This window comes from Staurois parvus, unplaced genomic scaffold (genome assembly GCF_062004578.1).
Source record: "Staurois parvus isolate SC_StPar_1 unplaced genomic scaffold, SC_StPar_1.0 ptg000347l, whole genome shotgun sequence".
NCBI classification, from domain to species: domain Eukaryota; kingdom Metazoa; phylum Chordata; class Amphibia; order Anura; family Ranidae; genus Staurois; species Staurois parvus.
Window position 1 is genome coordinate 5599215 of NW_028318143.1, and position 17949 is coordinate 5617163.

A 17949-nucleotide genomic window follows, 5' to 3' on the forward strand; every position below is an offset into this window, starting at 1 on the left:
CCCCTTGACCTTGGCCAGTTTTAACCCATTAATTTCTATGGAGTCCAGAGGGAATTTTCCTTTGAAGACCAAAGTGGCCTGAAAATGGGTAAGAATGTACATCTTTCTTACATAGGTTAGTTAGCATTGGCAGTAGGAGGGGGAGGGGACAGTTTCAAGACTAATTGGGTATAAGCTGGAATTCCACTTTAAGGCTCAGTTCACACTAGTGCAGGTGGAAGCCGCTACGGGACCCGCACTTCGTCCCGCAGCTGCAGTCATCTGCACACAAAATGCAGGACCCGTGAGGTGGGTACTATTAATCTAATTTGCACTGGAAGTTGCACCCACACTGGGAACCACACTGTACTGTGGGTCCCAGTGCGGGCTGCAATTTCTGGAAAGGTGCAGGGGCCTTTTTTTTTACGAGGCAAATGAATAAATGGGCTGCCGTGCAGCGGTCCGCAAAACGGCACTAGTGTGAACCCAACATAAAGGTCAAGGAGCCTTCAGCAACACTGCTTGGGATTTCACTATGGCAAAGAAAGTGTTGTCAGTCCTCTACAGGGACTTAGGAGCTCACTGGATTTCCAACGGGATCAACAGATATCTTTCTATACTTGCAGCATTAAAAAATAAATACATGTGTCAATGCGTGTGCGTATTGCGTTTTTTTTTTCATGCCCATTTTGAGCCAACAGAAGGGGATACATGCTGTTCTAAGATTACAGTCAGAATCCCTTTAAGATGCATACAGGGCTTTGTGGAATTTGCTCTATGTTCTCTCAGAAACTTCAACTTTTTTGCCATAATTCTATAAATACTTTAACAAACAATGTATGCAATCTACAATGAACATCAAAAGATTATACCATTCAAGGGCCCTGGCCTCAATGCATTGCAAGAACACACTCTAGCATAAGTAGATTGCCCCATGCAAAAATAAAAATATTATATATATATATATATAATTTTTTTTTTTATTGTTTGCTTGGGCCTTTTTGGTTATTCTTTTTATATAATTGGCATTTACTTGGGTGACTTGCATCAGATAGAGCTGATTGAGCTGTGACAAGTACTCATCAAGAGTGCCGACTATGCCCACCCTTTCTGCCCCTCTCCTCCTCTTATAGAAGCTCCACTACAGCACTACCATGATCTATGAATGGAGGGGGCGGACCTTTCAATCATCCACCTGACCTCTATTCATAGATCACATTTCATTAAAAGAATCTGTAGTACACATCAGATTAATAGTAAATCATGCACCTTGTGCTGATTTTTTTTATTTTGAATACATTTAGGCTTTAATTTAGCATTAGGTGTTAGATTACAATTGGGGTTAATAAATTGTGTGTATTAAAAGCCAACACTTTTTTTTCCTTTTGCGTTTCATTGGGGAGATTTCTTTTCACTTTTTCTGTTATGTAGACACAAAAGAAAGTGAGAGGAAAAGTCAAAAATGACAAATCCTCTTTAAAGCAGATGTCACTGCGTCAAGTGTCCTCATTGAAAGATTTCCCCTCTATACCTGTCACAGATGTAGCACTACTCCCTTAGGAGTCACTAAAGATTTGGGTCCCCCTATAGTCTTGCACAGCCAGGCAACGGGCATTTTCTTCAGACTTGCACTTCAGCTTGCATACAGGAGACAGTAAACAGTCCTTAAGCTTGGTTTTTATGCTTTATTAGGGGTATTGAACTTGGATGGGGTAAGGGGTGTATGGGATGCCCAATGGAACTGCAAACTGAGGACATCATCCTGGCAACTATGTACAAGATTTTACACAGAAAACTCTTCTGGGAGAGCTCTCCAGCCTTCCCTGGCGTACCACCCCTGACCCCAGATAAATCCTCTTCTTTACCTAGCTGTTTGGAGGAATCCCTGGGCAAGGGGTTCCAGTGCCTGCCACTTTAAGATGAACAGTCCTGGTAAGGAGCTAATCAAGTTTCCCACCCAAATGCTCCTTTCCCCTTAGCTGGCCCAGGGGGTGTAGGATTACTCACTAATACCGGCCATACATGGTTCGAAATTCGACTGATTTTTCGTCCGAAAATCGGACCTAAGAATAATCGGCCTATTTTCGCGCTGTTAGTGGGTCAATGGCACCGGACGATTTTTGTGGTTCCTCCCCTTTTCTGTGATTGGGCATATTGGAAAATTCGTGAAAAACTACCGATTTTCCACTCAATAATGGTCAAATCGTTCGATCGTTTTTCCGAAAAGAATATGCTCATGAGCTGTGACCTGGAAGGAACAGAAGTTTCGCCTGTTATATGGGGTGAACGTTATGACTTGCTTGCCCGATTTTCGAAATCATTGATAGCACCATGGGATTACCGAGCAAACAATGTTTTACATTTTTGGACAAAAAATCATTTGGAATTCGACCCATGTATGGCCTGCATTAGTCTCTTTCCTGTGAGCTGGTTTAGGTAGGTGGTTGCCTTCAGGTCTTCAGCTGAGCTGGCTCCTTTCCTTGCTTCCATGGGTAGTCCTCCCTCCAGGGACTGGTGAGGCTGAGCAATCATCCTGTCAAGGTCACAGCCTGTAGGTAAGCCCCTTCCCACTGGGCACCCTCCCAGGCTCCTGCATCTCAGCCTTCCTCACATTTTCCACCCACAATCTCCTTCTGCTGACCAGGCTCAATCATACTTAAGGGCTGCTCTGGTCTCATGCCAAGCCTCTCCTGCTTGGAGATTGGCCAGAGTACCTTGAGTATGCAGACCAGCCTCTCCTTATCCCCATCCAGCTTCTAGAATCCTCTCCAAGATTCTAGAGCAAGGGGAGGCATCAAGGAACTAATCTGCAGAGCCTCTCAGTCCTGACCCAAATTTAACTGTGCTGACTATTGCCCAGGCTGCTACTCAGCCCTTCTGACTGAAAAATAATCAGCTAGCTCCCCCCAGACAAGTAGAAGGGTGCTACACAGATACAACTCAAAATGTTGGCTTTTCCACCACTTCCATTGGCAACTAGGACAAAAAAGGGTGAATTTCTTCAGCTGGGATATAGACAGATTAGGTTAATAGTTAAGGGTAATTTTCAGGGTTAGGTAAGTGTTAGTACTGGTTAAGTAAAGAGTTTGGAGCAGGGGCGGACTGACAACTCATGGGGCCCCTGGGCAATAGGGGATCATGGGGCCCCTGTGTCCTTGCCCAAACTCAAAAAAGCCTATGAAAAAAGGTACCAGGGGCATCTCATGGGGCCCCCTACTACCCCCGGGCCCTCGGGAAGTGCCCGGGTTTCCAAATGGTCAGTCCACCCCTGGTTTGGAGTTTGAGGGGTCTATTGCAACCTGAAACCTTGTATCTTTAATAACTTGTATGGTGTAACTAAAGGATTTTTTTTAGCGTTGGATAGAGCGAGGAAGGATTAGACCTTCTATCAGGATTTATTGCGGTCTGTGCCCTCATTAAGGAGATTCACCCTATATGTCACAGTGGCTGTTATCACCGAAAATGAAAAAACAATTATGAATTTTTTGAACAGTAATAGCAGAGAAAGTTTCCAATGGGGACACTAGTTCTGGCGACCCTGATGACAACCAGGGACTCCTTCACTTTGAAGGGATTTCCTACTGTTTCCTGTTTTGGCTATGGGACACGAAGAGAAGGTAATTCTCCCCAATGAGACACAGATGGCAAAAAAAAAAAAAAACTGACAGAGGTTATAGCCCTGTTATTCTATCCAAAATGGAAAAAAAGTTTTTCCTGTAGTTCTACTTTAAACTGGTCAATAAAGTGCATCACCTGAAACTTTCTGTATCAGTTCCTGGATAACACAGTGCAATACCCTCGTATTAACATTTGTTCATTTTAACAGACAGGTTACATTTTAGACAGAAAGAGAAGTGTTCAGGGTCAATGTAAGCAGTAAGGTTACGTTTAAAGGGTTTGCATAAAGGGAGAGCTACACGTAGCACCCTCCTAGTTAAGTTGTGTGACAAACCCAACCAGGACAGGGGCTTGTGGAGGAGACTGCAGGCTAGCCTCTTGCCTACTGATTACGAGCCTTGGCGTTTGAGGGTGCTCTATTCTTTGGGAGGTATGTGCCTGGGGACTTTTGAAGTAGTTCTACACCCTGGTCACACCGATTCGACTTTGAGATCGTGCGACTTCCAGTGAAGTCACACGATTTCCAAGTCGGATGGTATTCCAACTTGATGTGCAACTTGCTAGACATCTGCGACTTGCAAGACACAGATGTCTATGCAAGTCGCACCTAAACTAGTGCATACACTTCTTTAGAAATCAGTGCGGCTCCGACCAAGTTGGAATCGCACCGATATAACCGCTATAATTGTAGACAATAGAGTGTGACTTGCCATGTGATTTGCATGGCATGGCAAAATGCATGGCAAGTCGCACCCGGTCTGACCGGGGTGTTACTTCAGATTCAAGTCCATGTCTCCCCAAAACACACAGACTCTGAGAACTGGAGGACCCAGATACAGATTTGGGGCCTGGATGGGATAAGGGTAAATTTAGTTTTTGGCTCCTCTGTAGCTAGTGGAGCATAATTTACTTTTGGCTGTTCTGGGTCCTGCTGGATGCAGGCTCAACTACTTTCCCCTGCCTTCTAGTGGGTTCTAGAATGTAGTGGGCCGAAGAGGCAGACCCTGGACTTGAATATTCATACAGCCTTAGCCAATTCCTGGGGGAGAGAATGCCTAGTAGGGGGCTGAAGGGTGTATAAATAGCCTAGGACCTAGAACAGCAGGGTTCTTGTCTTGGAGGAGAAGACCCAGCTTGAAGGGCTGCTGCCCTTCTGGGCAGATTAGCTTAAGTCTGCAAGAGTTTCAATGAGGTTCCAGCTCAGGGAGAGCTGGGGGCCTATCTATAAAGATGCTGAAGTCAGTTCGGAAGGAGTCCACTGAGGATCTGGCCTGGAGACTCATGGTACTGTGGTCTGGCTGGTATTGGAAGAAGGCATCCAAGCACACAGAGATTGATTTACTAAAATTGGAGAGTGCAAAATCTGTTGCAGTTGTGCATGGAAACCAATCAGCTTCTAACTTCAGCTTGTTCAATTAAATTTTCGAGTATCCCAAGGCTCACCCTACACCCCAACCAAGTTCTACCAGCATTAAATTTCAAAAAGACACTGACTGCCAGGTTATTGTGTTGTAAGACTGTGGAGCTGCCATGCACCCAATAGAGATTAGAACCTGGGACAAAACTGCAAGACTGTTATGGGGTCTGTGCTACATAAATGGTAGGTTACATTTTAGTGTTTGAGTAAAGGGAGAGCTCTACATGTTAGTCCTCATGCACACTTGACGTTTTTACAGCGGCTGTTTTTGGCTTTTGACGTTTTTTTTTCTACAGTCAATAAACTCCCCAGCATGTTATCCTATGTGTCCATGCACACAGACTGTAATCAACATTTTTTGTCTGGGACATTTTTTGGCTGGAAAAAAACCCAGGACTAGTGGGTTTTTGGAAGAGTTTTTTTAGCTGTAAAACCGCTCTAACACTGAAAAACGCTGCAAAATGCAATAAAACGTGGCGTTTTTGGATGTTTTATTGACCCCCTCCCCAATTTTTTTTTGGGGTCAAAAAAATGCAAAAGCGGAAAATCGTGGCAAAACCCCACTAAACGCTAATGCAATCATGCTAAAAAAAAGCTGAAAACTCTATATTTTTAACGTGACTTTACACAGCCAACGTTACCAGCGTTATTAAAATGTCCAGTGTGCAAAAACGCTCTAACGCTGAAAAATGCAGCAAAACACGGCAAACCAGTGTTTTTGGATGTTTCTTAGCCAACAAAAAATATATTTTTTTGTAAAAAAAAACGCAAACACGAAAAAAACATGGCAAAACACTGCTATACACTAATGCAAAAATGCTAACAAACGCTGAAAAACTCACATTTTTAACGTGACTTTACACAGCTAACTTTACCAGCATTATTAGAACGCCCCGTGTGCGTGGAGCCTTAGGGTCAGCAAAAGGGTTAGGTGAAAGTTATGAATCAGGGCACATAAGGGAAACATTTAACTTTTTTTTCATATTTCCCTTGCTGAGAAAAAAACAAAGCTGGATCCTCGGTGATGAAAACAGTTACTCAATCATCACTTCATTACGGAGCAGGGGCGGACTGACCATTGGAGCACTGCCCGAGGGCCCGGGGTCAGTAGGGGGCCCCATGAAATGCCCCATGTATCTTTTTTATAGGCTTTTTTTAGTGTGGGCAAGGACACAGGGGCCCCATGATCCCCTATTGCCCGGGGGCCCCATGAGTTGTCAGTCCACCCCTGTTACGGAGTATTGCATGTACTGCATGGAGAGGCCTCCTTGTCCACTTGGGTCCATGAGCAGCAGAAGGAACCAGCGGTATGTCTATCTGAGCTACATGAATCCGGTCAAGTAGTTCATAGCAGCAAATGCATTTTATTTTGCTATTACTCATCCATCCATTTATTGCTTCCTTTGTATGTGTGCCAAGAAACCTCAAAGTGAGATCTTTTGAGCACATAGTGGACGACTCTCTCTGCATGTATAAGCTGGCGTTCTTTGTTAAAATCTCATTTTAGGACTAATTCACACATTGTGCAATGACTGCATTGTAAAACGTCTGCTATTGCAAGGACACACAGGAAACATTTATTTCCTATGTGTCCCATTCACACTTCCATGCAGCCTAGTGCTGCAATAAAATGTATAGCAATGTACCACAGCACAGCACATTGCTATGAAGTGTACATTTTGTAAATTTCACAAAGTTTGTAAAAAAAAAAAAAAAAAGCGGGAGCCATGTGATGTGCTGAATTGCACACCGCACTCAGGGGCGGACTGACAACTCATGGGGCCCCCGGCAATAGGGGATCATGGGGTCCATGTGTCTTTGCCCAAATTCAAAAAAGCCTATGAAAAAGATACCAGGGGCATCTCATGGGGCCCCCTACTGACCCCGGGCCCTCAGGCAGTGCCCGAGTTTCCAAATGGTCAGTCCGCCCCTGACCGTACTGCTCCCTACTACAGCTGGCAGCTCTTCATTGCAGTATAAAATGTAGATAAGTGATTGTGAAAATTTGACACAAACACTGTAATTGTTGTATTTTTTTACCCAGAGGTAGGAGAAAGTTAAAGTATAACTAAAGGAAAACCTTTTTTTTTTTTTTGGGAGTGGTGATGGATTAGAACACCTACTAGGTCTTATAGCAGTCTGTGCCCCCGCTCAGGAGATCCCCTTTCTATTTGTCTTGTTCACCATTATCATCGAAAGTGAGAGTAAAGAAAACCCCAAATTTTGGGTTGTCCCCAGAAAAGTAACAGAGGGAAAATCTTACAATGGGGTCATTAGTGCTGGTGACCTGGAGTATCCCCAAGGAATTCCCTTTATTTGCAGGAATTTTCTCTCACTTCCTGTATTGGCTCTGGGACAGGAAGCAAAGGTAAATCTCCCTAATGAGGCACAGAGGGCAACAATAAACTGACAGGGGTTAGAACTGTCCCATACTCTATCCAAAATGAACAAAAAAAAAGAAAGAAAAGTTTTGCTTAAAGTTCTACTTTAACCGCTTGTCCTCTGCACTATAGTAGAAGTACTGCTACAGGGCGGCAGGGCTGCATAAAATCACACATATATATACGTGATTTGCATTTCTGAGTAGGGGGCACACACGCACCACCCTTCCCAGCCACTATTGGAGGCTAGAGATGTCAATCACCGGGTCCTGGCTGGCTGTGATGATCAAGCAAAGCTGACAGGAGAGACCTGTGTGTAAACAACACAGGTCTCTCTCTTGTCAGTGTGGACATGCTGCTTTGTATCTCTCTGCACAGCAAAACAAAACAGCATGTCTCCCTAGTAAAACATAACACAGTGCACACAGTAAAGCACACAGTAAAACAGCACACTGTTAACCCTTTGATCGCCCCAGATGTTAACCCCTTCCTGCCCAGTGCCATTAGTACAGTGTCAGTGCTTTTTATTAGTACTGATCACTGTATTAGTGTCATTGGGATGTCAGTGGCCATTAGTCAGTTCCCACCCAGTGTCAGAATGCCTGCCGCAGTCACTGATCGCCGCCATTACTAGTATAAAGAAATAAAAATTCCAGTATATATACTGCCACTTGTATACGCTATAACTTTCTGGTAAACCATTTAATTTACATGTATTGTAATTTGTTTTTAGCAAAGGCATGTAGCATAATAAATTTTGGCCTAAATTTATGAAGAAATTTTATTTATTTTTTTTATTGGATATGTTTTATAGCAAAAAGTCAAAAATATTGTTTTTTTTCCAAAGTTGACTGTATTTTTTTGTTTATAGCACAAAAAATAAAAAACGCAGAGGTGATTAAATACCAGCAAAAGAAAGCTCTATTTGTGGGAGAAAATGACATAAGTTTAATTTATGTACAGCGTTGCATGACCGCGCAATTGTCAGTTAAAGTAACGCAGCGCCGTATCACAAAAAATGGGGTATGTCCTCTGGAGGGCAAGTGGTTAACATTTGAAAAAAAAAATTCATGCATTAAAAAGTGGTCAATGCCTTTCATGTCGACCGTATAAATATATAAAGCATTGGTGTTGGGTTTCTTACTAAAATCGACATTTGTGTAGCCGGCCGTAATTGCTACGGGCACCCAAAATTTCACGGCATACTGTTTGGACATTATTCAGAATCAGGAAAGGTATTTTCACAGTCACGTTTTATCTAGGCAGGGTAATAGAGGTGCATTTCCAGTAATTACATATTCTCCTGGCTGTAGCGAAGGGTGTGTAGTGACACAGTTCCCACGGTCTGAACCGAGAGCTCAAAGTGGCTGAGATGTCGACAGCACTAACCCTTCCAGTGCGAGGCAGAGGAGTGTGGTGCAGGGTAATGAAGAGTTCAGATAAGACGCACAAATCATGAGGGGAGGAAAGGTTGTCCCTTGTGTCCTTGAGAAATGATCTGGCAGCATGCAGGCCATTACAGTAACATTGTTACAGGGCCACCAATGGTACAAAGTCAAGCTTTCAATGTGCACAGAAAGCCGGTCATACATGGGTCAATTTTCAAACGATTTTTCATTCGAAAATCGGACCTAAGTATAATCGGACGATTTTTGCTCTGTTAGTGGGGCAATGGCACCGGCCAATTTCCGTGGTTCCTCCCCTTTTCGTTTATCGGCCATGCTGGAAAATTCATGAAAAACAACCGAATTTCAAAATCATAGGATTATCATTAGGAATTCGACTCATGTATGGACTGCTTAAGACTAGTGCATCCACCTGCAGACCTGGACAATCGACAGGCCATTGCTGGGAGACAAAGCATGCAAGAATTTAAAGGGAACACGTGAGGACAGAAATCTGGGCCTGCCATTGTTGAATGGGTTTTTGTAAAGGCGCAGCTGCTGATCCTGGCTTCACCAACTAATGAGTCTCTGACATGCGGCACATTTGTTCACTTGCCAGCTCCATACTGGTTCCAGTTAAATGACTCACTGATAGGGATAAGTGAAATTGAATGTTTCATTTCCCTGAAATTTTGGCGCAGACTGGGGAGATTTCAGTGGAATTTCGCCATTTTGGAGAAATAAAAAATGGCGTCAATAAAGAAAGGGAAATTAAAAAAGAAGTATGGGAATTTTTTTTTTTTTTAATCCTACTTACCTAGGTGGATGCATCAGCCTGATGCTGCATCTGTTCCCCGCTCTAAGGGTGAGAACTCAGCGATCACATGACCGCTGAGTTCTCACTGCCGCTGTGAGCAGAGAGCGGTAACTGTCAGTCACTGCTCTCTGCTCTGCCCCTCCCCCGCGCTCAGGTGCTCAGATACAGTTTAAAAAAATTAAAATCAGCCCTCCAGCGCCTGTCATGGTTCCCTGGTGCTCAGTGGTGTATTTAGGTTTTGTGCTCCCCTAGGCAACACAAAAATTGCCCCCCCCCCCATTGCCCAACAACACCCCAGTCTCCCCCCACCCAAGAGTGCCTTCCATTACCACTGCCCCCCATACACTGGCAACCCCCACCCCGACAAGAGAAAAGCCACTCACCTTCACAGCTCCGGAAATCCCTGGGAACAAGAGTCAGGCTCTACATACACCATCAAGCAGCCCGCAGCCTCCCTCAGATCCCACCTTGTCCCCGTGCTGCATGTGTCCCTTCTTCCCTTCCTTCTTTTGGGGACAGTGCTGCCCACCTGAAAAATGCTGCCCTAGGCAAATGCCTTGTTTGCCTTGTGGTAAATACTCCCCCGCCGGCACTTCCATCTTCACCCAGTCTTCCTTCTGGGTTTGTGGGCTTTGGAAGTATGAATGGCCGGGGCCGTAGTGATGTCACTCCCATGCATGTGTGTGGGAGCCACAGCGGTGCTCTGCATTTTGCGGCATACTATATACCCCGAATGCAGAGTGTCACTGAGCATGCGCGGTTTACGTCGTCGGCTATTGCTGATGTGAATATCTCCTAAATGGTATACATTTAGGAGATATTCATTATACCCACAGGTAAGACTGATGGTAAGCTTTAACTGTAGGTACAAGTTAAAAAAATAAAGTTTACTACCCCTTTACATTCCACTTCAAGGGTGTAATAAGGTTTAGATTGCTCCTGCGGGTTATGTAAGCTCCTTTCAACTATCCTGGGCTTGTTTGTATTCTAAAAAACAGCCCTTCCTGAGACTCATTATTTTACATTCTGACAACTCTTGCTGGCCACTGTTGAAATTATCAGAGTTGTCACCCCTCTCCACTTCACCCAGTGGCGTCCCGAGGCAGGTGCGGGGGGGGGCGGTCCACACCGGGTGAGACCGACCGCACGGGGTGACACCGGACCCACTCCACGAAAAGGTAAGTTGTAAGGCAAGCCGACGATCCCCGCAGGATGGATCCAGTTCATCCTGCGGGGATCATTGGCTTTCTTTACAACTTACCTTTTCTTGGAGTGGGTCCGGTGACATACAGCTCCGCCCCTTCTCCCACCCTTTATACAGTTTCCTATTATGATGCCATTAGGACCAGCCCCCCAAGAACATGCTCATATCACTCATGACACTTATTAGCGAGAAAACCCTTCTTTGTGGCCCTCTCACATTGTGTTTTACTATTCTTTTCAATTCAGATAAGCTTTACTGATAGTACCAAATACATTGTAGCATTGCCAGCGCACCTAAGGAACTATAATGAGTTTATAGGGAGGGGGGCAGCAAAAAGACTAAGTCCTAGGTTATTATCAGGGTAAAGTAAAATATAAAGGAGGTAGGAAGGGAGTACAGGAATGTCATTAGGAAACCTGCTGAAAGAAATGCGGAAGCTGCAGCCTGAAAACTGAAGATGCTTCACTGTCATGCGAATCCTCTGACTTCAGTACTTCATAACGGACCTTGACCCTCTCCACCCACTTTCCATCATTTCAGTCCTAACCCCCACCCCTTTTGCAATCAGATTTTTTAATACCTTTGTAGTGCCCCTCCAGGGGGAGCTAGTTGCTAATTCTTAGATTGGCTGAGTAGCAGCCTGGGGAAATAGTCAGCAGGGACAAATTTGGGTCAGGGCTGAGAGGCTCTGCAGGTCAGTTCCCCGATACCTCCCCCTGCTCTAGAATCTTGGAGAAGATTCTAGAAGCAGTGGGCAAGGGTGAGGAGGGGCATGCCTGCACACTTAGTGGACTCTGGCCAATCCCCAAGCAGGAGGCTTGGCATGGGCAGCCTGAGCCTGCTCAGCAGCAGTGGAGTTCAGGTGGAAGATGTAGAGAAGGCTGAGATGCAGGAGCTTGGGAGGGGGGTCCAGTGGGAAGGGGCCTACCCACAGGTTGGGACCTGGAAAGGAAGATCACTCAGCCTCCCTGGAGGGCTATATGTGGAGCAAGGAAAGGAAATGAGCCAGCCCAGCAGAAGGATTGAAGGCAACCATCTACCTAAATCAGCTCACAGGTAAAGAATAAGTGAGTAATCCTACACCCCCTGGACCAGCCAAGGGGAAAAGAGCATGCTGGTGGTAAACCTGACTAGCTCCTTACTAGGACTGTTCATCTTAAAAAGTGGCAGGTGCTGGATCCCCTTGCCCAGGGACTCCTCCAGACAGCTGGGTAAAGAAGAGGATTTATCTGGGGTGGTACACCAGGAGAGGCTGGAGAGCTCTCCAAGAAGAGACTTGTACAAAGCTGCCAGGAAGTTGTTGTCAGTTTACTGTTCCTTGGGCATGCCATACACCCCTTACCCCATCCAAGTTCAAATACCCCTAATAAAACTTAAAAACCAAGCTCAAGGACTGTTTACTGTCTCTGTAATGCAAGTCTGTGGAAAATACGTTTTGCCTGGATGTGCAGGACTATAGGGGGAACCAAAACTTCAGCAACTCCTAAGGGGGTAGTGCTAAGCCTTTTTCGGGGAACCCAATTTACAGATTCTTGTTTGGGAGAGAATAACCTATTCAGTTGGCTGCAGCCTCCTGGGATATTCTCAATGCGCATTCCAGGAATCCTTGGGGTATTCTACAGCATGGGCTGCAGCATTGGGGGCAAGCTCTTCCTGGTACTTGTAGCCAGATCCCAATGACAAGATGGCAGGCCTGGGCAAGATGTGCAGAAGCAGAGCAGAGGATCTCTACAGAACATAACCTGAGTTGCTGGGTGTGAGTATGTTAAATGCTCATTAATACTAGGGGCAGAGGAAAACCTCTCTAAAACTAGACAAAGTTTTTACTTTAGATACACTTTAATCCTTTGTTTGCATAATCACCTCTGTAGTGTTGAGATCCTTTGTGCTGAAGACCAGTCCTTCCTGCTTTGAAGCTTTCTAGTGCTGCTAAGGTTCTCTGCAACTTTAAAACTGGATATGAACAACCCTCCAGAAGCTGGCCTATTGCAAAAGAGGTGCTAAAAGAAGGTTTCATTCTAATTTCCTCCAATGAAGTTAGCCGGTAGATCTCTGCTACTAACATAGACCTATTTCTTCTGACTAGGTCAACACCTGCTTTTGACATAAAGTATAACTAAACCCAAAAGCAGATATTTAATATGTTGCAGCTTACTAATCATAAGATATGGTGGCTCTATTTTTAGTGGGGCTTTTTTCCCTTTATTTCCACCTGGTGATCCTGCCAAAAACACACTTCCTGTCTTAGGGTGGCTCCACTCTATGGAGGAGCAACAGAGACACCCTTGGGCAGGTGGCACTGCCAATCTTTGAGGGTAGTTTTAGACGTAGTAGCAAAAATCAGATAGAACTGACTAATCAATAAAACCGAACTCCAGTGAACACTTTTTAATTAGTTACAGCAAACTGGTTTTATTTTTTGTCTTTGGGATAAAAGGTTTTACAGAAATAAAAACGGACTATTGGAAGCACCCCTGTCAGCTGAGGACCATAAGATTATGGAACGCCAAAAGAATCAATTTTTTGTTTTTAAAGTTCGTACACTTCAGTTGCTGTAACAAAGCCATTTCATGAAATAATTGGCAAAAAGCTAGATCCATTTGTTGAAAAGAACTAATATTTTGACTCAAACCAAAAAAATGTTAAGTTCTTAATCAGATGATACAGGCAATTAAAAAACATGGGACAAATACGTCCCTTGGTCCTCAAAGGGTTAAATGGTTTGTCTCAACCCTGTAACTGCCATTTTTTCCCTAATTATCTACTTGCCAGATCACCGTGTGAAAATGAAGGATAAAGGCCTTTTTGCAAATTTTTTTTCCTCCGTTTTCACCTGGTGATCTGGCCAGTAACACACATCCTCTATTAGCATGACCCCACTCTGGATGAAGGTTGGCCAAAGATACCTTTGGCCAGCAGCATTGTCAGTCTGGGGGAGGGGAGTGTTCCATGCACTAGGACAGGGGTCTCCAAACATTCTACGCAAAGGGCCAGTTTACTGTCCTTCAGGCTATAGGGGGGCCAGACTGTAGTCTGTGAGAGTAGTAAATGCCCCAGCATCAGTGGGCATAAACCGTGCCCCATCTTTGGTGTCAGTGGGAAGAATGGTGCCTCATCTTTGGTGTCAGTGGGAAGAATGGTGCCCCATCTTTGGTGTCAGTGAGAGGAATAGTGCCACATATTTGGTGTCAGTGGGAAGAATGGTGCCCCATCTTTGGTGTCAGTGGGTGAATGGTGCCCCATCTTTGGTGTCAGTGGGAAGAATGGTGCCTCATCTTTGGTGTCAATGAGAGGAATAGTGCCACATCTTTGGTGTCAGTGAGGGGAATAGTGCCACATCTTTGGTGTCAGTGGCAGGAATAGTTCCCATATCATTTGTATCGGTGGAAGGAATCGTACCCTGTAACTGGTGTCACTTGTGGATGGAATGGTACCCCAAGGGCCAGAGAAAGGCAAACTGCACTGGAAGATTTAAATACACAACCAAACTGAAGCCAAACTCCAGCTAACGCTTTGTTAGCAGTTACAGCAACAGTTTCGATCCTTTTGGGATAAAGGCTTTACATAAATGAATAATAGTTGGCTGCAATGGTAAATGGATTACCTCAACCCTCTAACTGCTACATCTGCAGGATAGCTTATTCTGTTGAAAAACAGACTTAAAGCTCCACTTATCTGCCTTCTCCCCTCTCCACTGCCACATTTGGCACCTTTTGGAGGGGGGAGCAGGTACCTGGTTTTGACAGGTACCCACTCCAACTTTCGGCTCAGCTCACCGCAGCAAACTGAGCCGGAAGTTCAGCCCCCCCCCCCAACCCCCCAATCCTTCCCCCCCTGTAACCCTCTGGGACATTTCACAGGTCCCAGAGAACTGCTGCCCATTCACAAAGCACAGCGCGATTTGTACATGTACAGCAGGAAACCGGCCCCTGCCGGTCCCCCTTAGTCAAGATGGCGGTGCCAGCACTCGTCAGCCAACTGAAGAATTGGCTCAGGGTGAGGACACCGCTGGATCCCTGGACAGGTAAGTGCCTAATATTAAACATCAGCAGCTACAGTATTTGTAGCAGCTGACTTTTAAGTTTTGGGGGTGGGGGCGGAACTCCTCTTTAAACTGGCCATACATGGATCAAAATTTGGCAAGTTCAGCAGGGACTGGCCGAGATTTGATCCATGTATGGGCAGGCTGGTTGTACCTAAGACGATCCATCGGTAGACTTGGGTACCACCAGCCTGTAGGATTTTTCTACATGAGATTACTGCCAGCAGCTATAGGCAGGGCTTAGCCAGTGAGGTCACATGCATGCCGCGTCGGTGTCCTGGCGTTTTGTATGACTGCGCTCTTGTTTCATCCTATACTTGTCGGTTTTCAATGAGGAACATTTTTTATGGTATGACGCTATTGCAGCTCCATTTGGCTTCTCTTTGAAGGAATACAGAGTGCTGAATATGTGAGAAATGTTTATTCCTGCCCCATATATCGTGACTGCTGGAGGGCGGAAGGTTGATATGGACATCGCTAGCTAGCTCAATGCCATACACACAAGTAAATATTGATCTCTGTATGGAGATCAGTTTATCTGGTATATTTGTGGTGGAGGGATGACCGGAAAACACCTTTAAGCCATCCGGATTTGCATGGACTGAGCACTTTGCATTGACCACTTTTGTGGACTTTGGTTCATTTAATTATATATTTGAAATTTTGATGCACTTTGTACTAGTGTTTTCTATTATATGGATGAAAAGTCATCAGTCATTATTGATTTCAACGTTTTACATGTTGATGACTGTTGGTGGGGCAATTGAGCGATTTTCTTTTCTTCCATCCATGGTGGAAGGAAAAAAAATGAATCATCTATGGGCTACCTTACTGCAGGATCACCAGGTGAAAATAAAAGAAAGAATGCCTAAAAAAGTAAATGGATGCAGCCACCGTATCCAAGAATTGGTAAGCTGCAATATAATAAATGCTTGCTTTTGGGTGTAATGCAACTTTAACCATTTAAGGACCGTCCTATAACAGATCTACTAATACAGGGCAGCTGCACTGTGCAAAATCACATATAAATACGTGTTTCCGGGAAGGCACCCTACACACGCTGTCATTGGCTCCTGGAGATGTCAATCACCAGGTCCCAGCCAGCGGTTCATGGCCGGGACTTTGTGATCGGTGGAGTGGCTGACAGGGCAGAGATCTGAGTGTAACAACACAGATCTCTCTCCTGTCAGTGGGGATGTGCTGCTTTCTATCTCTCTGCAAAGCAGAGAGATAGAAAGCAGCAAGTATTCTACTACAACAGGACACAGTGTAAGCACAAAACAGCACACAGTTAACCCTTTGATTGCTCCAGATGTTAACTCCTTCCTGCCCAGTGTTATTAGTACAGTGTCAGGGCTTTTTATTAGCACTGATCACTGTATTAGTGTCACTGGAGATGTCAGTGGCAGTTAGTCAGTTCCCACCCAGTGTCAGTTATTGTCAGATTGCATGCCGCAGTCCCACTATAAGTCACTGATCACCACTATTACTAATATAAAAAAATAAAAAATTCCAGTATATAAACTATCATTTGTAGACGCTATAACTTTCACGTAAACCAATTAATATACACTTATTGGGAGGTGTTTTTTTGGACATAAAAACGCATAATCAAGTGTTCCATCAGTGGCTAAATGGTTAGCACTTCTGCCTGGCAGTACTAGGGTCATTGGTTTGAAGCCCAACCGTGGCACCACCTGCCTGCAGCTTACATGTTCTCCCTGTGCCTGTGTGAGCTTCCTCTGGTTTCCTATCACACTCCAAAGACATGCTGGTAGGTTAATTGGCTCCAGTCTAAATTGTCCCTAGTATGTGTATGTATGAATGTAAGTTAGGGACCTTAGATTGTACGCCCCTTGAGGGTTAGGGGCTGATATGAATGTATAATATATATGTAAAGCGCTGAATAAATTGATGGTGCTATACAAGTACCCGAAATAAATAAATAAATCTTGCAGCTCACAAATGCATCATCCAAACCAGCCTATGCATAGTTCGCTTACATCCCCACCCTACCTTGAAACATAACGCCGTAATCCTTCCTCCGATTATACTCCAGTCTTGATAAAATGTAAGAATTCAATAGCAAAACCACCTTTTCTGTCAGACATAAAACTTTTATTTGTTTGCACTTCCTAAAAGTTTTTTTTAAGTTTTAAATATTGTTAAAAACTGCTAAAATGAATTACTAACTTGTAATATAGCCGTGCATCAAATCTGTGATAGACATGGACATGCACAAGACGACAGAGAACGTATGAACTCATTGCTTATCTTTAAAAAAAAAAGAAAAAAAAAAAAAAGAAGGTTTAGCAGAATGTATCAGATTTATATAAAGTCCATACTTACCAAGCAAGGTCTTCTCCAAGTCAGACACCTTTGTGGTTTGTGCAGGTGGCCGGCGCTGGTCGATGCAGCAGCTGCATCTGGCCTGTTTGGTGGAGATCTGTGGGCATGTTGTTGGCCGGTCACAGTTAATATCCTCCCTGTGTGTGAGAGGCAGCAGATGACAGGAGTGTAGGGAGAGATGCTGGTTACAACTTGCAAACCGTCTGAATGCATTCAGCTTGTCCCACCCCACGCAAGACACAGCATAGTGCTCCCTCCCAGATTAACTCATCAATTGCCCCGCGTACAGCGCTTTACCTAACTGCGAGCCCCGCCAGCGAGCGACATCATCGCGTCTACAACCCAACACAGTCCGACTCTTCTGTATACTTGAGAAACACACAGATTGTCACCATGCTGTCCACATTTATATACAGTATATATATATTGTGACAGGATGAACGGCGAGGTGATAGAGGGACGCTATGTGTCACCTCGCATATGCTCATACCTGACCGTTTAGGTGGAGTCCACTCCGGGTTTTCGGGGCCACAGTTAAGCAGGTGGTTCCGGACCAGAGTTTGGACTCCACTGATCTCCACCAACAGGTGGTATAAAAAGGGCAGGGCTGGAGCAAGGAGTTGCTTGTGGCCTGGGACTCAGAGAGGTGTTCTGAGAGAGCTGTGTGTATGGACTATACCTACAAGAAAAGGTTTGCTTTTTGTTTTATTTTGGTGACAGGGAGAAGCCCTTCACCTCTGAGAGAGGAAAAGCCTTT

General features: G+C 44.7%; 1 protein-coding gene across 1 annotated transcript in view; it reads right to left on the minus strand.

Annotated features, from left to right (window-relative positions):
- Positions 1–17383, minus strand: part of LPAR3 (lysophosphatidic acid receptor 3) — a 43525-nt gene extending 26142 nt beyond the window's left edge. The window contains exon 1 of the mRNA XM_089684403.1: positions 17193–17383. The gene's annotated coding sequence lies outside the window, so the exon portion shown is untranslated. The remainder of the gene's footprint in view (positions 1–17192) is intronic.
- Positions 17384–17949: the final 566 nt, after the last annotated feature.